Below are 27801 nucleotides of genomic sequence, written 5' to 3' on the forward strand. Positions count from 1 at the left end.
GTAAGACCAGGAAAATCATGACCATCAATCATGCTCTGCACCCCCACAGTGATGTAGGTAGGCTATACCTCCCTCGCAGCTCAGGTGGAAGAGGAATGCTGCAAGTCCATCAAACAGTAGAAGAGGAGAAAAGAGGCCTTGCAGAATATATAAAGGACAGTAAAGAAGATGCACTTAAAAACGAGAAACTATTCAACACCAATGAAACAAAGCAGGCCTACAAGAAAGAACAAGTCAAGAACCAAGCAGAAAAATGGAAAAATAAGCCACTGCATGGTCATTATTTGCACAATATAAGTGGAAAATCAGAAATAACCAAGACCTGGCAATGGCTTAGGAATGGCAACTTGAAGAAAGAAACAGAGAGTTTAATACTGGCTGCACAAGAACAGGCACTAAGGACAAATGCAATAAGAACAAAAGTCAAAAAATCAACAACAAACAGCAAGTGCCACCTTTGTAAAGAAGCAGATGAAACAGTGGACCACCTAATCAGCTGTTGTAAAAAGATCGCACAGACTGACTACAAACAAAGGCATGGCAAAAGGTAGCAGGGATGATACACTGGAACATCTGCAAAAAATACAAGCTACCTGTAGCCAAGAATTGGTGGGACCATAAAATTGAAAAAGTTGTAGAAAATGAAGATGTAAAAATATTATGGGACTTCCGACTACAAAGAGACAAACATCTGCCACACAATACACCAGATATAACTGTAGTCGAGAAGAAAGAAAAACAAGTTAAAATAATCGACATAGCAATACCAGGGGATAGCAGAATAGAAGAAAAAGAAATAGAAAAAATCACCAAATACAAAGCTCTACAAATTGAAATTGAAAGGCTGTGGCAGAAGAAGACCAAAATAATCCCAGTGGTAATTTGCGCCCTTGGTGCAATTCCAAAAGACCTTGAAGAGCACCTCAACACCACAGGGACCACAGAAATCACCATCAGCCAATTACAAAAAGCAACTTTACTGGGAACAGCCTATATTCTGCGACGATACCTAGAATAACAGCAAGAACATTGATAATAAAATTCAGCCATCCCAGGTCCTTGGGAAGGACTCCTTGTTTAGATAAAACAAACCAGTCAATAACAGCTGTCTGACTGTGTAAATAAATAATAAATAATTTAATAAAATCCAGCAGGAAGTTTCCTGTCACAAATCCCATTGAAATGAATCAATGAGGCTATGCTGCCCATGGTCATGGGCAACATGGACAACATGGATGAAGATACTGAAACACATAAAAAACAACAAAGAGTGTTTGGGAGGAGCAGGGAGGGTTTGGGAGGAGCAGTATGTCCAGTCGGTGGCCCGTTGATGTCCCTGGAATAGTTGCTGGAACCTGCATAACTCCTTCCATAAAATATTAGCTCAGGTTCTTGAAAGCTACCCAGCAAATTCCATGTATCCTCTCAAAGTCTTTAGGTAATTTAAAGGAGCCATCAGGTCCCAATGATCACCTGATGGATAGAATGAAACATAGGAAGCTTCCTAATTCTGAGTCAGGCTATTGATCCATCTAGCTCAGTATTGTCTACACTGACTGTCAGCAGCTCTCCAAAGTTTCAGGAAGGAGTTTTGGTTGCTACCCACTTTCCATTTCTGCTTATCAGCCAGGTTCACTTTACATCCTACCCAGGACCCCATTTTCTATATCATCATCTGAGCTCTGGGGCTTGATTCCTGGCCATGGATGATGTAGGATGGTACCACAACAAACACATGCTTCTAGGGTTTTTCAAATTCTTCTGTTAGTCTTTCCTAGTCATGGGATCCTGGCTGGGCATCAACAGAGACTAGGAACATAGGAAGATGCCTTCTACCAAGTCAGACCATTGGTCCATCTAGCTCAGTATTGTCTACACAGACTGGCAGCGATTTCTCCAAGGTTGCAGGCAGGAATCTCCCTCAGCCCTATCTTGGAGATGCCAGGGAGGGAACTTGGAACCTTCTGCATGCAAGCATATAGGTGTTCTTCCCAGAGCAGCCCCATATCTTACAGTGCTCACATGTAAGTGCTCAGATTCAAATGCAAACCAGGGTGGACCCTGCTTAGCAAAGGGGATACATCATGCTTGCTACCACAAGACCAGCTCTCCTCCCAACATCTAACTCATCCCTTCATCTTCACTTTGCGGGCGTGCTTCATGTAGGCATGCTGAGAACTCTCACCTGCTCATTTCAATATTTTTTACTGAAGGGCTACACCAGTTTTCTCTCTTTAAGGAGGGTTTGTTGGGGGATTGTGGGAGATGTTTTGCCTGAATGCTTATTTTTATCTTCAGAAATGCAAAGTCTTTCTCTTCAGCAGGGCTGCACAACTTGGGTCTTCCAGCTGTTGTTGGACTACAGCTCCCATCATCCCCAGCCACAATGGCCAATAGTCAGGGATGATAGGAGTTCTATACCAACAACAACTGGAGGGCCAAAGTTGTGCACATCTGCAATAAATAAATGGAGAAATCTTCTGCTACATAATGCAGTCCTGTCTAAGCCTTGAACCAAGTTTCTGTGACCTTGGTATGTGTCTTATCATCATATCTACCTACAAATTACTTTGGTATGTGTCTTAGCATCATATCCACCTACAGGCAGTAATGGGCTGGATGAGGGATAACAAATTGAAACTGAATCCAAGCAAGATGGAGGTGCTCATTGTAGGGGTTCAGAATCTGAAGGATGAGTTAGATCTTCCTGTGCTGGATGGGGTTACACTCCTCCAGAAGGAGCAGGTACGAAGCTTGGAAGTACTCCTGGACCCAGGCCTCACCCTGGTATCTCAGGTGGAGTCTATGACCAGGAATGCTTTCTATCACCTTCAGCTGATTCAACAGCTGTGTCCATTCCTTGAAGAGGACGACCTCAAAACATTGGCGCACCAACTGGTAACCACCAGGCTTGACTATTGCAATGCACTCTACGTGGGGCTGCCTTTGTACGTAGTTCAGAAGCTTCAGCTAGTTCAAAATGTGGCAAATAGAATGGTCTCTGGGGCAACCTGGAGAGACCATATTATGCCTGTTTTGAAACAGTTGCACTGGCTGCTGATATGTTTCCGGGCAAAATACAAAGTGCTGCTTATTACCTTTAAAGCCCTGAACAACTTAGGTTCAGCTTATCTTAGAGAGGGCCTTCGTCTGCACGTTAAGTTCATCTGAGGAGTAGGGATGTGCACTGAACCAGCTGGGCTGGTTCGTTCTGGCACCCCCTTGAAACCCACCCACCCCCACCCCGGTTTGGTTCGGTACGAAGGAGTTCGCGAGCCTCGTTTTTGTTTTTTTTTAATTAACATTTTTGTACCTTTTACTCCCCTCGGGGGAGTTCCTGGAGGCGGTGCAGGGGGGTGTCCCACAGATGTCCCCCCCCCGCTGGCCTTCAAAATCACCCCCTCAGCCAGTTCAGCCACTCCTCGACTGGTTTTTGGCCTTTATGGTGACCGTGCGGCTGCGCACATGGCTCGATTTGAACTGCAGTTCGAATCAAACCGGCCCAGTTCAGTCGGTCTGAATTCAAACTGGACCGGCCCCCCAAGGGTTCAATCTGAACCAAACTGGCCCAAGCAGTTCCATGCACACCCCTGTTAGGAGAGAGAGAGAGAGCAACAGAGAGAGAGAGAGAGAGAGAGAGAGAGAGAGGGACTTCTCATTACAAACAAGCCAAAATCCTCCTTTTCCATAGGAGCAGGTTGGAATAGTCAATGAGAAGCACACTGCAGGCAGACAATACCTTTTACTGATCAAATAAAATAGGGAAATTGATCCAATAAAAGGTATCTGCTTATCTGCTTTATATTTCACATTTTATGGGATTCAATACTTCAATAACATGTCTATATCAAACAAGAAATAGTGGGAAACAGATGCAGGAGGAGAGAGCCAACAAATGAAAGGTGGGGGGACCCGCTCTGCTTTGCTGAACATTGCAAAGTCAATGGAATCGCACAGGCAAAACAGGAAGTGACAGAGGAAATGCATTATTTGGCAGCTCATCAACAAACCAAATGAGAAACAAGAGAAGAATATGGAATGCTTCAGGAAAACTTAGAAAAACAGGAAATGTAAAGAAAGCCAACTGCCTAACTGGTAAAGGTTTATACCATCTAACAAAAGAGTCAAGAAGCTTATCTTGATGCATATATTGTGTACCTTACTGACTCAGGTCGCTTTATCCCAGTATCCTGTCTCTATCTGTAAGCAGTTCCAGGTGCTCCAAAGGAAATAGACAGCACTACAAGCCCCCATAGAGCACTTCCAGTACATTTCCAACTGTTCAGTCCCAATTTCCCAGAATTGTTGGCTTTGTTAATTCAAGTGCTTGTAGGTGTTGATGGATTGTATCTATAATATGCTAAGTCAGTTTGCATAGACTGCCCCAAACATTTTAAAATTACGTTATATTTGTATTTTCAACAGGGTTTTTAAAAACAACCACCACCATATAATCTATTTAAACATTTTCCCCAAAACACTGCAGATTGCCTTCCCTTCTTTGAGTTCATTCCATCACCTGTTTGAAGCTGCAATCCTATGGTCACTTACCCAAGAGTAAGCCCCATTGAACACTGCTGGGTTTGCTTTTGTGCAAACATGAATAGGATTCTATTGCCCTACATGGCTTTTTAGGGAGACTCTTGAGAACAGCTGACTCGTGCACAAATTGTGCATGAAATTCACTCAAATTGATCTGAATTCTAATCAAATTCAAATCGATTTGAATTTGAAACCATTGAATAGAGTGGAGATTTGCTCAAATCAATTCAAATTTGCCCTACAGTTGAATCAAATTTGGTTGAATTCAACCAAATTCAATTCATGCTTGCTGCCATAAGATCAGCTCTCCTCCCTGCTCCAGGAGAAATATATGAAGGACATTATATTTCCTAGTGAGCCATCTGAAAAGCAGAAAATATTGCCTAGCCCTGGTTGTCTGGGGCTCAAACTTCCTATGCCCTTGTCCAGTTAGGATAGGCTCCTAGGTGAGAGAGAGGAAATGCATATTTAGAGAGAGCCCTAATACATTTGGAGGAAAGGAGATGGATAGGAAAATCTGATTAATAATCACTTTACAACTTTACCTGAGGCTTTCCCAAGGTAGGAAAGCCTTGGCCTATCTTGGTCTACCACTGAGACTCTTTAGGCTGGGCCTAAGGTTTTTTCTCTTCTGGCCACTAATACTCTAAGATTAGAGGACTATTTATTCCCAGAAAAACAGAAAACCATTTTCTATTAAAAACAAGTAAACATTTTATTTGTTTGATTATTGAAGTTTAGGTTTACAGGCAAACACGTGTGTGTGTGTGTGTGTGTGTGTGTGTGTGTGTGTGTTTTGCCTGTAAACCTAAACTTCAATAAGTTTAGGGAAGAATCACAGTTTCTAACTGTCCACAGAATAATCATCATGGTATGATGCTGTAGCGTAAGTGTAGGGTACAAGCCATTTAAAAACATTTAATATATGTTCTTACAGATTCAGTTTGTTATCTGTTTTTGCAATCGCTTAAAAATTCAATAATGCACAATTTAAAAAATATTTTTTCCTCAGGATGATATTATTGAACTCATTTCAAAGATTTGCATTGCAAACAAAAAGGTCTGATGTTATTCTACATGAAATCTACCTTAAACCATTTCAGAACTGGTTCAGTCTGCCTGAATCAGTTACAAAACCACTTTTTAAAGTAACTGAATCAGAAGCAGATAATTTTAAAAATCCTGTTGAACCAGAACTGAACCCAAATTTTTAATAGTTCAACTCCTTGCCTAGAAGAAAACAACAAACCAATATAGGTGCTGGTATGGGTGTACTAAGCTCTCAGCATAGTCAACACTTCTCATTTAAATCTGAATCACAGAAAGAGACAGGTGTTAAACTAAATAGACAAACCGTGGAATTATTAAAAGGTATTAGCTATATGCAGTCATTTATCTTGCAGTAGCCTGAGCAAATCTCAAGCAAGTGCCAATTAAACGAACAGAAGCTTTAACATTGTCTTTTGAACTGCTTGAATTAACAAAATCAATCCTCATACATTAAAGTATCATTGATCTATAATACAATTAGTCCTATAATTCCCCCCACCCACCGCAAAAAAAAATGCTATCAACATGTGCAGTGTCACCAAGCAAGATCCAAAACTGAATTTTAACCACTGTTGGCTAACTCTCCTGTCACTCTGTGAAAAACTCCCATCTGGCACACGAGATGAGGATACAGTATTTATCCCACACACACCTTTTTTTTTTTTTTGGTCCATTTTTCAATTTAGGCTGACATCTGCTGGTCTAAGCTAATGGTTAAGCAAACAATGCTGAATGTAACCCAGTTTCAGGAGGCAATTTTTCCCCTTTGTCATTCCTGCAGTGCTTTGAAACCACAACCAAGCCACTTAATTATGTTGGAAATTCACATGGAATAATAATTTGGGGGGAGTGGAGAAGGAAAGGGATGAACAATACTAGCAGTTGAAAATGACTTTGACATAATGAATTATATGCATTGCAACTACAGTGTGCTGTATTCTTAATACAAAGAGTCAATAGGAATGATCTTATATTGGCCAATTAAGCCTATACAGAAAAGGGGCACTTAATGGTACCATACTGTGGGTCATAATGGGAAATCAGTATACACGCCCCCCTCTTTTAACCTTGTAGGAGGATTAAGGGAATGGGGGAGTGGCCTTGTGGTTAGCAGTGACCTGTAGAGGTTTGATCTGACAGACGGTAATTTAGGACAAAATACTTGTCTTTCATTGGGGTGCATGAGACACGTCCAGTGATTAGTGGTACTTCAGATGTAGAACTATAGAGTTGCCCATGCTAGATGGGCTGACAGAAACATAAAGAGAAATCCTTTAAAAATACAGTGTGTAAAACATCAAGAGGAAAATCACACAATTTCATGACAAAGCCAGTACTGCCAGCCAACACCGCTTTAATTCTCAATAATCTCTGCGGAGGACGTTCCACGGGAAGCATCTGCCGATATTGCTTCTTTTTGTGGCTCCATCATAAGCACATGGCACAAGAATGAAATGTAATCAAGACGGAGCTGTCAGTCTATCATGAAAAAAATGTGGTGGGGCATGTGAATTGCTCATGGAAACTTGTCCAAGTAAACATAAAACTAAGGAAGTGGCCACCCTAGAGCCATGAGAATGTAAGAACAGCCTGGATCATCCCAAGAGTCCCTCTAACTCAACATCCTGTTTCCAAGTAGCCAGCCAGACACCTCTGGGAAGCCCACAAGGATAGCAAGAAGGCAAAGGGCAGTGACGATGAAGTTGTGTAGCTGCATAGCTTAAGGGAGTGATGTTAAACATGATGCATTTATTGAAAATTGGATGTGATTTGTGCAATGCTGGAATAAGGATAATGAGTATATCCAACCCTGTGCTCAGTTTTATTTACAATTTTATATATGAAAGTGTGTAAGTGTGTGTGTGTGTGTGTGTGTGTGTGTGTGTGTGTGTGTGTGTGTGTGTGTACACACACACACACTGCATATTCTTGCTCCCAGGCATGGGCAACTGGGTAACCGCTTATGTGAATTAACCACCATGTCCAAGCGGTGGCTCATGGCAACACATGCTCAAAGAACCCAACTGTCTGTGATGCTGTGGCAAAAGCAGCATCCTGATTAACTGGGCAAAGACATGAAGTACCTTCTAAAGTGGTGGCTCTCTTATATTTAGCTGCGGGAGAGCAATGCTCTCTATTCAGCCCAGCCCAGAGTCCCTCTCAGAGGCTTTTGCTGGTGTCTCCCTTGTGTTTCTTTTCAGACTGTGAGCCCCTTTGAGATAGGAAACCATCTTCCCATTCCTTTTGGTGTCTAAACCACTTAGAGAACCTTTTTTAAAAGTGGGATATAAATATCCACCACCTCCAGCAGTTATGTGGAGAGGCAGTATATACATACGATAAATAAAAAATAAATAAATCATAACTAATGTAGCAGTGGATTCAGATGACCACAGGCTTAGAGCCTGAACACCCAGAATTTCCAAATGGCTCTGTATGCTGAAGTGGTCAAATGAGAAAGCTATCAAATAGTTCTGTAATCAAGCCTAAGACAATTGATCTTGGAATAAAAGACCTCCCAACTCACTGGAGATGATGCGCTTTCATATATGGAACATCTTTATTCTGAGACAGTACCAGTGGTGTAGGGAGGGCATAGGTGGTCTGTTCGGGCTGCCCCCACCCCAGCAGCAGCGGGCTCCAGTGGTAACCCTTCTCTCTCTGCCATGCATGCAGCAGCAGTGGCAGCTGAACAGCGGGGCAGGGCAGCCTATCCTGGGCTGCTCCCCCAGGGAGGCTGCTGCTACCACTGCTGCCACCACTGCATGCACGCATGCAGCAGGGAGAAAAGGGGCACCTTACATGCGGTTGGGAGAAAAGGGTCCAGGGGCCACCACCAGTAAGTCACCCATCACAGTGAGTCCTGATGGGTGCCCATCACAGTGAATCCCAAGGGCAGCTGAGCACTGGTTCTTGGAATCCGTGTACACAATAACAGCTCCGCCCCTGGCCAGTACTGCATTTTTGGTAGAAATTCTCCCAAAATCTCCAGCAGAGGGTCTTTACCAGGCTTACTGCCAGAGAACCCTTTAACTGGAGATTCCAAAGATTAAATTTGGGACCTTCTGCATGCAAAGTATGTGCTCTGCCGTTGAGCAATGATCTCAGGCACAATAGCCAGTCACATGAAATGAGTGCAATACCTGTATTAACGCCTTCTGACTTCCCTATCATTCCTTGCTTGGTTAGCTATGAATGGGCCACTGAGCAAGCACTTTGAATGTCTCTGAAATGCAGCAACATGCAAAATGAACAGGATCTATTTCAGTAGCATTATTGTCTCTGGGAACGGCAGACAACAAACGTCTCAGAACAGAAGATCTGCATGCTCTTCTGCTTGCGACTTGACAGTTCTAAAGTGATGCTGGAAGCAGAGTGTTTGTGCTGACAGCAATATGGGCAGAGAGCCTTCTTATATAAAAAGCTTTCTTATCCTTGGAAAATATCACATTATGTTGCTAAGGACAAAGAGAGTACAGTCAGCTATGAAAACTGGTTTTTGATGGATTAGGTAACCAGTGTTTCTGTTCTGAAGGCTGCAGCCATCTAGTATGAGAGAAATGGAGACATGCCTTAACCCACAGCATGACCATAGGCTAGGGTTACTAATCCTCCAGAACTGGCCTAGAATACAGTCTCCAGGAATTGGCATTGTTGTGGGCAGGGCAAGTACATTACAAAGCAGTCTGCCAGGAAATGTGGAGGCAAGAAGCAACGATCGGGCAAGACTAGTCCAGAGTCAAATACAAGCAGGAGCCAGGTAGTTACTTGAACAGGAGCAAGCTAAGCCAGAGTTGTTGTTTTTTAAAAAGGGCGGGGGAGAGAAAAAGAAAGAAAAAAGCAGGAGATCGGGGGCCAGGGAATCAGTTCAATAGGGCTGAGCCAAGGAGGAGACCAGAATCCAATAAATCACAAAAGAAGGGAACTCAACCAGAGCACATCCTCAACAAGGTGGCTTCAGCAAAAGGTAGAGGCAAATTGAAGCCTTAAGTAAGTTTTTCGGTTGTGGCCCCTCCTGCTTGGAACTCCCTCCCCGAAGAGCTTTGCCGCGCTCCCTCCCTCAGTGTTTTTTTTAAACCAATTTTTAAAACATAGTTTTAAAAGAGGCTTTTTAATATTTTATTTGCTGCTTATATCTAGTAGGTTCTTTAGTTTTTATCGTTCTCAGTTTTTAGCTTTTTATTGATAACTTTCCATTTGAAACTTTTAAAATAAAAATTGTAATTTTAATTGTGGTTTTAGTCTGGTCTTTTAACTTGCTTGACATTATTCATTTTCTATTTTACATTGTATCTATTTTATTGATGTTGTGAGGTGCTCTGAGCAGTAGCGTACTGGAGGGATGGGGTAGAAATATTTTAAATAAATAAATAAAATAAAATAAGTAGAGCAGCCAGAAATGCAGCCCCATGAAAGTCTGAAATGTCCCAGGCCTTAGCCTGTGCCCTGTTTCCCAGGTGCTAGCTGTGGTGGAGTTGAGTAGCTGCTAGTGGAAGTTGTAGTGTCTCTGTTTCATCCTCTGAGTCAGAAGACAAAGTAGGGGAGCGTTGAGGGGGTCAACAGGTACAGGGGACCCTGGTGTCAGAGGCCCCTCAAGTCCTGCCTCTTCTTGTGAGTTTTCTGTGTCGGACCCAGGTACGATGGTACCTAGGTGCGATGGGTGTAGACTTGGGGTTCATGATAGGTATCAATTGTAGCAGACTGTAACAGAGCAGGAAAAGAAGGCTGTTAAGTTTATTGAACAAAGTTACTAAGGTTTATTCCTTAACTATTAAAGGCAAAGTGTGCCATCGAGTCGGTGTCGACTCCTGGTGACCACAGAGCCCTGTGGTTGTCTTTGGTAGAGTACAGGAAGGGTTTACCATTGCCCTCTCCCATGCAGTATGAGATGATGCCTTTCAGCATCTTCCTATATCACTGCTGCCCGATATAGATGTTTCCCATAGTCTGGGAAACATACCAGCGGGGATTTGAGCCGGCAACTTCTGGCTTGCTAGTCAAGTCATTCCCCCACTGAGCCATTAGATGGCTTTAAACAACAGTCCTACTCTGAGTGCTGCTCTAACAGGAGAGGGGAGAAACAGTCTCAAGTGTCCAAAATGCAAAATGACCAATCAGTCTACAGAACTGATGATTGACACAAATATTCTAAACCCTACCACAAGCCTATACACAGATACGCATACGAGCAGTGGCAAGAACAAAGACAATGTATATACACATAAATCCCAACATTCCCCTTTTCATTGTCTTATTCCTTAATTTATAAGACCAATAGCCATCCTCTGGTTAATGGTTTTATCAATATGTCTGCGACCATTTCTTCTCAAGCACAATATTTTATATCAATAATATTTTTCTCTTGTAATTCTCTTACAAAATGATATTTCAGATCAATATGTTTACTTCTTTGTCTGTGTAACTTTCTCATTTTGTGACAGAATAATCTATCTATATATAATTCTCTATGACGTACCCGTCGCTAATCCCATGTGTGGCAGCTCTCACGAGAGTTTGCTAGTGAGCTGCCGAGAGGGGCAGAGGAAAGTGGTGGCAGACAGGCATGTGGGTGGAGGGGGAAAAGAAAATGGTGGCAGCCAGGGGGGGAGAAAACAGTGGAAGCAGGGGGAGAAAACGGCAGGGGAGTGGGAGAAAATGGCAGTGGAGGAGAAAACGACAGCAGAGGGGAGAAAACGGCAGCAGTGGTGGTGGTGGGGGAGAAAACGGTGGCAGGGGAAGGATGTGGCAGCCGGAAGGACTGAGTATGGTGGGGGAGCCCAGAGGGAGTGGGGAGAACTAGAGGCACAGATGCTCTGCGCCTGGGCCAGCTAGTATAACTTTAATTGTCTTCATACATTATAGTAGGCTTCAGTGCAACTACTCCAAAAGAGAAGTTTACGCAGCCAAATAACCGCTTGCCAGGCTTGTGTCATGGATATATAAGCTTTGGTTGAAGATAAAGCTATAATAGATTGTATTGACAGCCACCAGCCTGCATGGCTTTAAAAGGGGCGTAGACAAATTCATGGAGCACAGGTCTATCAATGGCTACTATCTAGTGTCTATGGGCCACCTCCCGCCTCAGAGGCACGATACCTCTACAACAATATCAGTTGTAGGGGAGCAACAGCAAGAGTGAAGGCATCCCCTTGCCTATTGCCTGTAGGCAAGGCCACACTTAGGTAATTTTGATACCTGGACCTGAAGGGCTTCGGAGGCCCAACCCTTAATTTTCTTAGAAGATACCACCAGTCCATACCCCCCCCCCCGCTTATCACTCCTTCCTCCCGAGGGGTCTCCCCATAGCCCCACTGATCCTGCCCCACCGTTACTCTGCTGTGCCACTGGTGCCCCACCACTATTTCCCAATTCTCACCACTGGGGGGTGGGCTGGGCCAAGCAGGCCATGGCCATCCCTGTGGCAATGGCAGGCACAGTGGGCCTCTGCAGTGGGTGCGCCTGTGCAGTCTGAGCATGGAGCATCACATGTCCGTGATGTCTTGGCTTTACCTCACTTGACTGAGAATGGATGGCCCTCATTCCTTATCAGAATTTCCCTAAGGTGCAGGATGAAGCCTGTTCAGATGAAACATTTGCGGGAATGTTTAGGGAAGGATTTCCAGAACATCGTTTCATAACATTCTGCAACTCTACAATATTGTGTCGATTGCTAAGCCTTTCACTGAAATATTTGTCCATGGCAGTCTGCAGCAGCTATCTATGATTCATGGGAATCTTTCCACAGGTTAAAGACTTCCCTATTATCTATGAATTAGAGCCCAATCAATCTCTAGAGTCGCTTTATGCAAATGGCTCTATTTGCTACGCTGTTCTCATCTTTCCCCACTGGTTTTCATTTCTCTCTCTCTAGATGTCTCACTTCTGTCAGAGGCTTAATATTAACCCTAACATACTGGCTGGCATTAAGCTGCTTGGAACTAACAATGACGACCGTTGGTTTCAAAAGAAAGTGTGGCTCACTGTATTGCTGCTATTTACAGCAATGTTCTTCAATGTAAGGACCCAGTGGCAGCTCCCATCCACCTTAAGTGCAGCTCCCTGATGTAGTGAGAGTCTGTTGAGCCTGTGCAAAGTTTTAGATTAAGTTGAAAACTCTGCACAGTCCCACTGCCACCATATGGAGGCGACTGCCACCGACTGTGCTGTACTGCACAGCGGTGGGGCTCCTTTAAGGGAAATGGAGCTCCCTTGTACCCCTACACCATCTTAGAAGGCATGCACAGAATGTTGGGAAGTGTAGTCCCTTCCCAGTGCTTTCCCCAAAGAGCTCTTAAGAGAGGGCTCTCTTAAAGAGCTCTCTTAAAAGTCCCTCTTCCAGCACTGAGAAAAGCTCAGGACTATATGGAGGTGTGCACAGAACCGGGTGGGGGTGGTTCGAAGATCGGGGGGCCAGCTCTTGGTTTTTGTAAAGTTCTTCAGGGCAGCAGCATACTTCCCTGCTGCCCTGTCCCCTCTTCAGCCGGAAGTAGCTGGTGTGTGTGCGCATGCACATCGCGCATGCCCACCCGACATGTGTGTGCAAGAGCCCGGCATGCACACCCGCCTGGCACACATGCCAGGTACTTTCAGCCACTTCCAGATGAAGAGGGGATGGAGCGGCAGGGAAGTACACTGCCGCCCCAAAGGACTTTATGAAAACTGAGCGCTGGCAGGAGGAAAGCAGAGAGAGGGGTTAGTGCACCCTCCCGCGCCCTTAAAGTCCGACACACACACCCTCGCCTTCAAACTTTTGAACCTCCCAGTGTTAGAATCTGTTCGGAGGCCCATAGAAGGGCCTCCAAACAGGTTCATGCACATCCCTACAGCACAGTAGGAAATTGGTCTCACATTGAATAGTTTTTGCCAATGCGACCCCCACTTGGGAAATAGTGAAGATCATTTATTAGCATTATCTGTTGCTAATTTGGGTAATTCTGGGTTCAGTCTTGTTCAGTCTCTCATCTGCTAGGATTACTCCCAGGATGAGGCACAGAACACACTTGAACTGGGTTGTCTCTTGAACCTTGATTAGACTTTCAGACTCCACACAGATACTGGTATCTTAACAGGTTTGTTAAGCAAGGCTGTATACAATTCACTGGCAGGGCTCTAAACAGAGACCTGTTACCAGGCTTGTCCAAATGCAAGGGAAGAGAGGAACTCACTGCACCTTCTCGACTGTGTTTTTTTAGCATTCCCTGTTACAGCTCCGTCTCTCATCATGTGCTTTATCAGCCGTGCTCTGCTTGTTACATATGCTCAGACTGGCTTTCCAGAGCACGCTTGGGGCCTGCATAAAGGTTTGTAGAGCAGGAAGTAGTCTGCTGATGGGCTTCAGTTGCTTTCAGTGGACTGTGCTCTGAACATAAGAACATAAGAACAGCCCTGCTGGATCAGGCCCAAGAAGGTCCATCTAGTCCAGCATCCTGTTTTGCACAGTGGCCCACAAGATGCTGCTGGAAGCCACAGGCAGGAGATGAAGGCATGCCCTCTCTCCTGCTGTTACTCCCCTGCAACTGGTTCTCTGAGGCATCTTGCCTTTGAGGCTGGAGGTGGCCCACAGCCCTCCAACTAGTAGCCGTTGATAGACCTCTCCTCCATGAAGTTTATTCTGAACAGTTTATTTATTGCATTTATTTATTTTTTTGCATTTACCACCCCATATAAAATCTCTGAGTGGTTTACAAACCAAACCACAACAATTAAAATCTTAAATCACATTAAAAATTAAAATGACCACCAATAACTTGAAACATTATAAGCTGATAAAGTTATTCTTCTTTGAGAGCTGTGATTTAGTTTGTGATCCAAGGGCTGCCTGTCTAATCAGGACACCCAAATCTCTCTCACTCTGCTCTTAGGGAGGTAAAGGACCCAGAAGAATGGACAAGTCTGCGAGTCAGAATATATGGGACATGTGAGTTCCATGTCTCGAACTTTGGACACCTTTTTCCTTTTCAAAATGTAGCAGCAGGGTAGCCCACCAAGTAAGCATGAATGCAAGGGATCATGAGACAGCCCCCAAATTTTCTTGGTATGCAAGGATGCATCATGATGAACCAGGGGAAAGAGGAGCAGTTAAATCACTAATTGAACTGTGTGTGCAGAGACTACAGAAGCACATTAACATTTCTGAAGTTACCATGGGAATGAAATCAAGAGATAAACACAAAGACTCATGCAAGCATAGACAGACATTGACTTAGACGCTTGACTTTCACACAGGAAAGAACAGGTCTTGCTAGTCTAGTCATCCAATTCTGGTTGGTTTGTTTGTTTTAAAAAACATGTTTATATACTGCCCTGGGCACCCATATGTCTCTGGGCAGTTGACATGGGGTGCTGGATAAATGTTTGTCTGATAAGACCTTAGACTCAAGTCTTTGACGTGGGAAATGTTATAGCAGGCCAATCCTATGTAGCCCCCTTGAGATCAACATCCAGTTGGTGAAGGCTGGTACTCATTTGCAGCTCATATGGCACTTTATATGGGGATCTAACAGCACAAGAATATTTTTATAATATCTGTATGTGATGAATTTCCACTCTTCACAATCTTTTCCTTCAAATACTACAGTAATGAAATTAATAAGGGCTCCCACCATCAGCCCCACCCTTTTGTAGATGCTGTTATTGTGGATTTTACTGTCAGCTGTTTGTCAAATATTTGAAAGTTCAGTGTTTGATATTTGACATTTGGCATCCGATATTTGACGTAGCCAATATGTGACATTTGACAGCCCATATTTGCTACTCTTTCACTGACATTTGACATGCAGTGTTGACATTCATCATATTATAATCTTGGGAAAGAATATCATCTGGATCAATTTCAAACAGTATTGCAGTGTTACATGGGGCAAATATAGAACAATGAGGGATTCACTTATTCTGAGTGGGGGAGGTGGATTCAAAATCAAAATCTGTGTGAAAGTATCATCAGCTGGATCAATTTTCAACAAACTAAATCTTCAGGTAGTTATTTTTTACATGCAGTACTGGACTGATATTCAATGCAAGTTACATACCAAAAGTCAGCGTGCTCTAAGCACTTTCCCCATATTGAAAGTAGGGGGGCTATATGGATTTGCCTGAATGAACTCTGCCTTGAAGTTCATTTTCTGAAGCAAGGGCTACTGATTTCCATGGACAATCCATCTTCCCTGTGAAATTTCAGCTGATCTTGTTTGTACTGCTGTACTTCCTTGGTCTATGATTGTTTCCATCAGCTACAGGTGCTGGATGTTTTCATGTGTTCAAAGTTCACTTTCAGCTCCACTGCATCATAGGTTTTCTAGTCAACAGATGCTGAGTGTTGGTAAGTTTGTGTATATGGCCTTAAGATATATACAGAGTTCATTCACATGACCCAATCAGCTGCAGCAGGGAGGGGTGTGGGGGAAGGCACGAGCCTCCCTGCCTCCCTCCCCCACCCCGATCTGAGCCTGCTCCACCACCGCTTGTGCACCCACATGACTGGGCAGTGAGGTGGGAGACATGCATCCTACCTAACTTTTAGCCCAAGTTTCATACCCAGGCTACCTGGCAGAGGAGTGCTGGGATCACTCTTGATCCCGGTTCTTCTCATGACCAGTCCTACCTGGGCTAGCACTGCTTAATTTTTAGTCAATTAAAAGTTCTTAATTTGTTCATCTAACTGATTAATCAGTTAAATAGTGAAGCTCTAATAAGACCTATTATTAAGTGACTTACTTTGTGAGGCTACTGTAAAAATGAACAAGATAAAGCATGCAAAGCACATTGAACATGGAAAGTAATATAACAATAAAAGTAGTCCCATAAACTATGATAAATTTGTGGTCAAAAGATTGCCATAAGAGTTACATTTCTTTATGGCAAAAAGTGTAAACAATGGATAATACTGCAGTCAGTGGACAAGTGGACATGTGTTAGTTTGACCTGAGTAAGGACTGAAAACCTGAAGAAGATGGAACCTGACCAGCTTAATTTGGGGAGAAAAGTGGATCATGCACATTGGCCAAGTGAACTGAAATGCTCACAGACAGGTGCCATTAACACAGTTCATTTAATTATAATTAGTAGGCCTGTGCACACACTGAAAATTTGGATCCAGATCTGAATTTAACAAAGTTGGATTCGGATTCTATGGGTTTTGGTGATGTGGGATATTGGACCAGATTCAGAATTCAAATCAACATTCTGACTCAAATTCAGATTTTTTCCCCAATAGGGAAATTTTAAAAATCAGCAAAAATCTCTGATTGGTCTGAGAGCCATGAAACTTTCCATACATGTGGGAAAGGAGCTAAAAATGGTGAAATCTGGCTTGTTTCAAGCCAGAACTTTACAAAAGGTTCTGGATCTGAATGTCATTTTTTTCCAACACATGGGGGTGGCATTAAGGTCCTAGGGAGGGCTTCAGATCCAGAACTTCTTGTAAGATTCTGGTATGAAACAAGCCAGATTTCACATTTTTTAGCCATTTTTAACCCCCCCAAAAAGAAATTCACACAAATTCATCAGAGGAGTGACCCATAGCTTTGAAAAAATAAGAGTCCAATGTGGACTTCATGTATGCCAGATTTCATAACTGTATTCATTCATTCAATTTCTATACCGCCCTTCCAAAAATGGCTCAGGGCAGTTTACACAGAGAAATAATAAACAAATAAGATGTATCCCTGTCTCCAAAGGGTTCACAATCTAAAAACAAATATAAGATAGACACCAGCAACAGTCACTGGAGGTACTGTGCTGGGGGTGGATAGGACCAGTTACTCTCCCCCTGCTATATAAAGAGAATCACCACGCTAAAAGGTGCCTCTTTGCCAAGTTAGCAGGGGTTAATTGATGTATGCCCATCAATTCCAAAAATATAAAGAGGGGGGCAAAAGGGGCATGCTGTTACCCTTTTCACGGAGGCAAAGGGCAGATCCCTCCACATGCTGGCAAAATGATGATCCAAGGAGGTTCTTCAGTTTCAGAAGTTTTTGTAAGGTTCTAGCTTGAACTATCTATGTTCTATCTATCTATCTATCTATCTATCTGGTCACTAAGAGTAGACACCGACTTGACAGCACTTAATCAATCAATCAATCAATCAATCAGCTTGAAAAAAGCCAGATTTCACAATTTTTAGCCATTTTAAATAAAATGTTCAAAAATGCACCAAAAATCAGGTAATTGACCAATTCTCTTCAAATTCTGGAATTCCAAAGTATTTCTGAAATTAATTTTGATATTTTGGAATTAATTCCAACTTTAACAATCCAATTTAAAAACAACAACTGGATCCAGGTTTTGCCAATTTTCACTGTGCAATTTCTGATAAAATCTGTTTTAATTAATGGTTTTTTTTTCTGTTTTTGTTGTAAACCGCCCAGAGACGAGGGTGGTATAAAAATATGTTAAATAAATAAATAAATAAATAAATAGAATCTGAATTTTTAAATCCAAATTTGCACATTCCTGTTTTGTGATTGTGTGTGCGGTAAAAAGCAAGTTTGGAAGGGGAGGAAGTGATCGTCTGGGAGAGAGAAGCTGGGTCAGCTTGTGTTTGCTCCAACTTTGATAAAGTGCTGGGTATAAAAGCTGGGTAGGACAGCAGCAGCCGATGTAGCCCCTCTGTCCCAGAGATCACTTCCTCCCCCTCCAACCTTGCTTTTACTCTCACACACAATCACAAAACTGTAGTGCACACTGCTCCCGAATTAAGGTAGGACATGTGTCCTACCCTAATTCTAATCATGTAGAGTGCTTTATCATCTCAGCTGCCCTCTCACCCCTGCATTAAGCTTTCTGTTTGCTACGGGCAAGTAGGGTTGATGGCATGCATGTGTGGTTTGGCAGCAGCAGCAGCAGCAGGTTCCCAGTAGGAAAATAACCTGAGTTAGGGAAGAAAGGAATGAAATTTCCAATTAAAAGCTTCAGCCTGCAACAGCTGCCCTCCTTTCCCAGGCTTCACAACTTCACAGGAGTGAGAGAAACAGTGGGGTTTTCCTCTTGCAGTTACTGAGATCATGCAGCTCTCTTGACATTGACGCATTTACGGCCCTCGCTGTCTTTTATAAATGACACCTCGAACAATTATAAAGCCTTAAGCTCAGGTAGATCTTTTCTTCCATAAATATCAATGCAATTTTCTCGCAGGCACAGGGAGCGAGCCAGCCATTCACCCTGCTTTGCTTCTCTGAGCTCCCAGGTTCTGTTTAATTGTTAGTAGAAAGAAAACCACTTGCTTTCCTTAGGCTTTATGGTGCTCAGGCTTAAAGGGTCTCTTCCCCCCTCCCCATCCTGATTCACACAAACATTTAATTTACTGAACTGACACATTAGCTCCAATGGCCTGCGAGAATAAATGAATAACACTATATGTTCGTTTGCCATACAACAGCAACATTTTCTCAAAGATTGTTTTTAATTGAAACCATTCATCATTTTGAATGTAGAATGTATTCATTAGAAAGCTGTTCCTTTGAAAGGGATGGGAAGCTTAGGAGATCACCAGTAATAGGAAATGAAGGGCCGCCTCACATCGTTACTTCCTCCAACATGGAGATTAATACACATGACGGGAATGTATGTAAAACGTAATGCGTTAACCGCTGCCCAAGTGTATCTGTTTCATTCCGGATGCAAGTGTCAGCAAGCCTGTGAAGAAGAGCAGATTGTGCAGAGCAACAGTCTTAGGGACGATGACCCCAAAGAACAGAGAGGGGTCTAATACACAAACCCATTGCTGGGGTTGCTTGCATTTTAAATATCCTCAAAGCTAGTTTGGATGATACAGTCAAGCCTGGCCCCACCCACCCACAATTAGGGAAGTAAACATACACATCTGCACCCCATCCCAGCATGTGATTTGAGTTTTCATAATCACGTGGCGGGCAGTTTGTTGACACTACCCTCCCTTGTACATTTTTGTCCTGACACAGAAGCCATCCCCTCCCAGTTGCGGGGCTGAGGTGGGAAGTTCAGGAGAAAGAACAGCAGGGGAAGACCTATAATCGACACCCTGGGAGATCTTGTGCCACCAGCCCCCCCCCGCCCCAAAGAATCAGGGGAACCCAAGCCAGCACCCCTACCATGACACAAGGACACAGCCCTGCCCTTATTGTCTGACTCAGAAGAACCCTTTCTGGCCTGCCAGCCCTAGTAGAGGTCCCCCAACACCACCAGAACCAGCACTTAGAAAATTGGGCAAGGCTCCTTTAAACACCAGCACCCTCCCCAGGGAAAGGGTGGGACCAGTTGGTCTACCTGGGCAGCAGCCAGAAAAACTAGCATTCTAATAATACTTCATATAAGCTGAAATCTATACCCAAGTTTTGAAGTAAGTTACAGATCTCATCTTTTCTGAAGAAAGTAGGCTCAAATAAACCAAAATTGGTGAGTTTGGACATCACAAATGAACTTGGTTTATTTTAACCTAAATGGGAAGTGGATGCTTGCATGGGGTTGGGAGCAGGGGATCACATGCTCCCAAGGCTCAGAGATGTTGCACTGAGCCTGGCTTTAACTGACGTTCTGTGTGACGTCTGAACCAGTCCTTAGAAAAGCAGCAAGTAAAAGGAATTAGTTAATAGTTACAACCGGAAGGGTGCTAAGGTGACACATAGAAAGTAGAAATAAAGTTTTGGAGGTCTTCCCTCTGAGCAAAATTATAGCAGCAAATATATACAAATTGTTCAAGGGAAGATCATGCTTCTGGGACTGGAAACAGCAACATAGGAACATAGGAAGCTGCCATATACTGAGTCAGACCATAGGTCCATCTCGCACAGTATCGTCTACACAGATTGGCAGCGGCTTCTCCAAGGTTGCAGGCAGGTATCTCTCTCAGCCCTATCTTGGAAAAGCCAGGGAGGGAACTTGGAACCTAGATGCTCTTCCCAGAGTGGCTCGATGCCCTAAGGGGAATATCTTACAGTGCTCACGCATCATCTCCCTTTCATATGCAACCAGGGCAGATCCTGCTTAGCTAAGGTGATAAGTAATGCTTGCTACCACAAGACCAGCTCTCCTCCCAACAAGCAGGGCACTCCAGATTCTTCTTAAAAATTCACTTTTGGTGTAATTTGAGGGCCATTCCGTGAAGAGTAAGAATCAAACTGGCCCACTGAAAAGAACAAAACACCATTGCCAGATAACATTCCTAGTTATAGGAAACCTGGTGCAGAACCCTAGCAAACATTCACCCAAGTGATTAATGCGAAGCCCGATTTCAAGGTTACTAAATAAGTGCACTGTGTGAAATGTCTATATGCAATTCATCATGTCAATGAACAGCAAAGAGCTACTTTCATCCTAACCTACCACACCATATATTAGACACAAGACACAGATTAACCATTCTGATGTATCCTAACCAAAACACCTATCATATTGAGGATTTCTCATTACAAATGATATTGTCTTACAGAGGTGTAATAACCTATAAGCAGAAGTGGGTGTATATATACACAATTCATTTATTTATATTTTTAGGTCCTCACTTTCCAAGGGACTATAAGTGGATATCAAGAAGATTCATTAAAATAATAATGGGGAGGCAGTTGAAATCCTGCCCATGTTAAACTATATTCCATGCATATGCCAAACCATCTTCAAGGTTACTAAATAACTTCAAGATTTCTCTATAAGCGGACTAGAGTGTAGTCTCATTTAGACTTGTATGAGGCTTGTTCGTTAGGATAGTTTTTGTGATTGTAGATTATAATATGTCATGTGTTGATTGTAGATTAGAATTTGTCATGTTTTGATGGATTATTTAGATACAGTGATAGTTTGGATACTTTGAAATGCAACACACCTGAACATCTCATTCCTACAATGAGATATACATCACCTAAGCTTCACCCATAACTGGGGCCCAGATATGCTACTGTAATGTGTGGCACCACTAGTGGTTTGCGTTCTGCTACAAATGGGGAAAATGCATGATATGATACCATGAGATTAAACCCAGATTGTACAATTCCTACCATGTTTAAAAGCTGACTGATTTAGGGTGAGGGGACCAGATATAATGCGGGTGACGGCTTTTAGAAAATAAGTAGAACTAGGATTGGAAAGAAAAGAATGGAAGATCAGTCAACAATACATCATGCATAGAGAAGGATGAACCACCTCCCTATCATTCCGAATGTCAGAATAGGAATTTAGCCCCAGGTAGCAATGAATTGAAGTAAAAAATTGTCCATTATATATGATAGAAATCTGTGCTGCAATAAAGATGTCATCCCATAGAGCTTATAGTCCAAAGTCAGGGCTGGTTCTTACATGCATATTTGTTTGTTTACCATATATATATATATACTGCCTGATACATACATTTCTAGGCAGTGTACACATACACAATCCAAATTCCAATATAAAAATAAAAAGAAACAATTAAAAAACTTTTACAGAATAAAAACAATTAAATCAATTCATAGAGTGCAACAAAATAATTTCACAGGATAAAAACAATTAAACAGTTTAAAATTAATTTTAATTAAAAGCCTGAGAAAACAGGTGTGTCTTAAGGGTCTTTAAGCCCTGGGGCACCACAGAGAAGACCAGGCCCTGAGTTGTCCCCAGAGGAGCTGGAGGCAACTGTAACCGGATCATCCCTTGATGATTAACATCAAGTGATGGTGGCTTGCATGTTTGAATGATCCCTGCTAACTTGGCAAAGAGGCACCTTTTAATGTGGTGATTCTCTTTCTTGAGCAGGGGGAGAGTAACTGGCTCTATCCACTCCCAGCACAGTACTTCCAGTGAGTATTGCTGGTGTGTATCTCATGTTTCTTTTTAGATTGTGAGCCCTTTGGGGACAGGGTTCCATCTTATTTATTTATTTGTTTGTTATTTCTTTGTGTAAACCCCCCTGAGCCATTTTTGGAAGGGCAGTACAGAAATCTTATGAATGAATGGACGAACGAATGAGCCATCACATAAGCAAATATGCTACTTCCCTACTCACATTCCAATGGCGGAGGCAGAGAGCGCTTAATCCATTTGCTTTTTGTGATAAACTCTGGTACAATTGTTAAAAGACTTCAGAGTTGACTAAAATTGGGAGGGTCAGGCAAGGGAGGGGAGGGCTGTAGATTTCATTAAGGACCTCCCTATTTTTTCTCTTGTAATTTGAGCACGGGTCATTAGCTGGTCAATTTCCATTCTGGTATCTTAAATGGCTGCAACATCTCCAAAAGCCTGCTGTCTTCTCATAGCAATATTCACACAATGGCCCATATCAGCATTGCTGACTGTCTGCTGATTAGGCTGGAAGGTGGCCTCACTGCCCTGCATTTAGCTGATTAGATGGCCATTGCACAGCCAATTGAATGCAAATGAAAGAGAAATCTATAGGCCCATGAAGCCTTGCTTGAGACTAGCTTTGGGGAAGATTACTTTTTATTTCCTCTGCAATGGAGATGCACTGATGATAGCTCAAGCACTTCGGCATATAGCATTCCAATCAACTATACATGGTGACTATTGTAATGCTTAGCATTTCTATATAATGCTTTAGATTGCTCAGAATGCTTCATGTATCCTTAGGGATGCTTTTACAATTCTCCTCAATGAAGTTTCTCCCAGATTTTGTAGTTCTGAATTTCCGGATCTTGTTTCCAAAGTGGAACTGCTACATGGTTGGGACTTTAGATCGGTGGTAGAGCATCTGCTTTGCAGGCAGAAGGTGCCAGGCAAAATGTCAACTAAAAGGCTTCCAAGTTTACAGTTTATTTCATTTTATTAGCCACTACACTACACTAACTCTCAAGGATGATAAGGATACTATAGGATTTCCCTCTCATCCTTTCTACAGTCCCCTTTAAACCTCAGCATAGGAAAATGGAGAGTGGGGAGCTTCAGACACCTTATTCTCTGCAAGCTCAATTTTCCCTTCTGAGATCTCCAACATATTTGTGGGTATAGCACAGTGTTCCCTCTCTAACAGGGATTCCCAGGTGTTGTTGACTACAACTCCCATAATCCCCAAGCAAAAGCCATTGCAGCTGGGGATTCTGGGAACTGTAGTCAACAACATCTGGGAATCCCTGTTAGAGGGAACACTCCTCAATGAAGTTTCTCCCTGGGTGGATGTAGCACCTATCTGGGTGCTGACCCTGTCAGCCCTGCTCAAGTCACTCCTGGTCATCATTGGCCTCTTACTTAAATAGGGCCTTATAGCTTCTGCACATTTCATGGGAAGAGGAACTCACATGAGGTGAGAGTTCCTTCTCTTGCAAGACTGCCAGGAGTCTTATGAGGGCCACCCCATTGTCCTGTCAGTTGTCCATCAGCCACGCCCTTTTATGAATGGTCAGCTAAAGATGCAGCTGACTCCCTTTTCCCAATGCTGGCAAGCAACTGGATGTCACATGGGCATGTTTGAGCACAGCCTCCCTCTACAGATGAACTGCCTGATCCCTGACAAATCCTAATGAATGATTCTTTACTATGAGGTGGTGACTTTTGAAATTTCCCACAGAGCAGCTGGTTATATCTCAAAGCATGTGTAACTGACGTAATCGTCTTCCTCTACTTAGCCCTGCCTCTGTTTCCCTATCTGCTTCTGATATCTCCCTTGTGGTCAGTATCTAGATTTTGAGCCCCTTTGGGTAGGGACCAGTCATCGCCTACTTTGTTAAGTGAGATGCAAACGTAAATGTAATGTCATATACAGGTGAAACTCGGAAAATTAGAATATCGTGCAAAAGTCCATTAATTTCAGTAATGCAAATTAAAAGGTGAAACTGATATATGAGACAGACGCATTACATGCAAAGCGAGATAAGTCAAGCCTTAATTTGTTAGAATTGTGATGATCATGGCGTACAGCTCATGAAAACCCCAAATCCACAATCCCAGAAAATTAGAATATTACATGGAACCAAGAAGACAAGGATGGAAGAATAGAACAATATCGGACCTCTGAAAAGTATAAGCATGCATATGTATTCAGTACTTGGTTTGGGCCCCTTTTGCAGCAATTACTGCCTCAATGCGGCGTGGCATGGATGCTATCAGCCTGTGGCACTGATGAGGTATTATGGAAGACCAGGATGCTTCATTAGCGGCCTTCAGCAATTCTGCATTGTTTGGTCTCATGTCTCTCATCATTCTCTTGGCAATGCCCCATAGATTCTCTATGGGGTCAGGTCAGGCGAGTTTGCTGGCCAATCAAGCACAGTACACTGTATACTTTTCAGAGGTCCGATATTGTTCTATTCTACAATCCTTGTCTTTTTGGTTCCATGTAATATTCTAATTTTCTGGGATTGTGGATTTGGGGTTTTCATGAGCTGTACGCCATGATCATCACAATTATAACAAATTAAGGCTTGACTTATCTCGCTTTGCATGTAATACGTCTGTCTCATATATCAGTTTCACCTTTTAATTTGCATTACTGAAATTAATGGACTTTTGCACGATATTCTAATTTTCCGAGTTTCACCTGTACATGAAGGTCACTATATTAAGAATAAAAATAAGCCTCCATCTATTGGCAATTGTTTTACACACACACACACACACACACACACACACACACACACACACTTCCAAGGGGTTTCTTCCAGGCCTAATAACAGCTCACCATGTGACTGGAGTTGATAAGCAACCAAATACCCTAACAACATTTTATGAATGAAAATAGGGAGGGACACTCCTGAGTACTCGTGAAACTCCTGTTTCTCACATCACTGCCCCCATTATGTATTGCTGAAGGCTCTTCTCAGCCTGTAATGTGCTCAGTTTTTCGTATTTTTAAAAACTGTATATCTATGGTTTTAAATAGCTGCTTTGAATCCATAGTGCATAAGGCAGACTGCATTAACAGTAAATACACAAATAAATGAATAAATAAATTCATTTTCTTAGTAATAGTCTGCCCTGCACTTATTTATAAACACAGAGGTTGATTCTTTTGTTGTTGTTCATTCAGGAAGGATGTACTTGTCCTATAATTTGTCAGAAACCATTCAAAATGAACCTCACTGGTTTTATTTATGTATTTATTTGTCATATTTGTAAACTACCTGATATATGACATGTATCCCTAGTTAGTGTACATTGTTTAAAAATTCAGCAAAAATAAAAACAGAATAAAAACAATACAGTTTAGAGATCTTTTTAACTAAAAGCCTGAGAAAACAGGTGCATCTTAAGAGTCTTTTAAAAGGCAGTCAGAGATGGAGAAATTCTTCTTTTGACAGGGAGTGTATTCCAAAGCCCTGGGCCAGCCATAGAGAAAGCCTAGTCCCAAGTCGTCACCAAACAAGCTGTAATCAGACCTCCTCAAATGATCCCAATAATATTTTGTTTGTCAAATGGCAGACTATGCACTGCATGGTGCCTCTGCATAAATGGTATAAATGGTATAAACGCTGGAGCCAGCATGGTGTAGTGGTTAGAGTGCTGGACTAGGACCGGGGAGACCTGAGTTCAAATCCCCATTCATCCATGAGACTTGCTGGGCGACTCTGGGCCAGTCATTTCTCTCTCAGCCTAACCTACTTCACAGGGTTGTGAGGAGAAACTTAAGCATGTGGTATACCACTCTGGGCTCCTTGGAGGTAGAGCGGGAAATAAATGTAAAAAAATAAATAAAATAAAATAAAATAAAATATGCAGGTGCACTGGGAACAAGATGCATTCCTCCCCAGCACCCAGAGACTTAAGTTCTAGAGTCCAGAGACAGGAAGATAAAGTCTGATGAATGCCAACTCTTATCTGTCTTGAGGCATCAGTGAGAAGGTGGGATATACATTTTAAAATCAAATTTAAAAACTAGTATTTCACACTAGCAATACATTCCAAGAAACCACAACTACATTCTCAAAATTTCTCCGAAAGGAAAAACCGAGACAGTTGCTTACAAAGAACAGGTACAATAACTGTCCCTTGTCAGTAGTAGGGACCACTGGAGCATAGGCAAGAAGTGGCAGTCCCACTCTGTTCTGGTCAGACTTCACTTGGAATATTGTATGAACTGCATTTCAAGGTCATTGATCAAATGGAACAGGTTGAGAGGAGGACAACAAAGATGGTGCAGAGTCTGGAAACCAAGTCCTATGAAGAATGGTTAAGGGAACAGGGTCTCTTTTTTTATTATTATTTCTTGTTTACACAGTCAGACAGGTGTTATTGACTGGTTTGTTTTATCCAGACATCGAGTCCTTCCGAAGGACCTGGGATGGCTGAATTTTATTATCAATGTTGTTGCTGTTGTTATTATAGATATCGCTGCAGAATATAGGCTGTTCTTCCCAGTAAAGTTGCTTTTTGTAATTGGCTGATGGAGATTTCTGTGGCCCCTATGGTGTTGAGGTGCTCTTCAAGGTGTTTTGTAATTGCACCTAGGGCACCAATAAAATTACTACTGGGATTATTTTAGTCTTCTTCTGCTTATTATTATTATTATTATTATTATTATTATTATTAATTTGATTTCTATACCACCCTTCCAAAAATGGCTCATGGCAGTTTATACAAAGAAACAACAAATAAATAAGCTAGATCCCTGTCCCCAAAGGGTCCACAATCTAAAAAGAAACACAAGATATACACCAGCAACAGTCACTGGAGGTACTGTGCTGGGGGCGGGGGTTAGGGCCAGTTACTCTCCCCCTGCTAAATAAAGAGAACCGCCACGTTAAAAGGTGCCTCTTTGCCAAGTTAGCAGGCACCTTTAGCCTTTAAGACTGAGGTGGGGTATGATAGCTGTCTTCAAATATCTGACGGACTGTCACTGTTCTCTGTTATTCCTGAGGGCAGAGCTAAAACGAGTTGAAATTATAAGGAAGCAAATGCAGGCTAGACACTAAGAGTTGTCCAACAGCTGGACAATCTGCCTTGTGTACTGGTGGGCTCTGCTTGGCTGGAGGATTTCATACAGAGATTGGATGGTGTAGCTGATCTGTATTGAGCATAGGGCTGGACTAGAGCATCTGCTAGAACCTTTCCAACTCCAAAATTATGTGATTCTATTAAAGCTGCTATGTGGCACTTTTTGAAGCCATGTCCAGACATTCTCTTGGATGTGCATTCAGATGTCTGTACATGTTCTTGTGTGAATGACTGTAGCAGTGTTCATTTTAAAATGAACCCGGGTACAGGCCCCCTCAAATGCATGATACAGACAGGAAAAGTACTGCTGCACTTGCATTAAACAAAGCATGTGAATAACTGTACATGTGTACAGATCTCTACATGGTATACTGTACACATAAC

This window comes from Hemicordylus capensis, chromosome 5 (assembly GCF_027244095.1).
Source record: "Hemicordylus capensis ecotype Gifberg chromosome 5, rHemCap1.1.pri, whole genome shotgun sequence".
In the NCBI taxonomy this organism is placed as follows: Eukaryota; Metazoa; Chordata; class Lepidosauria; order Squamata; family Cordylidae; genus Hemicordylus; species Hemicordylus capensis.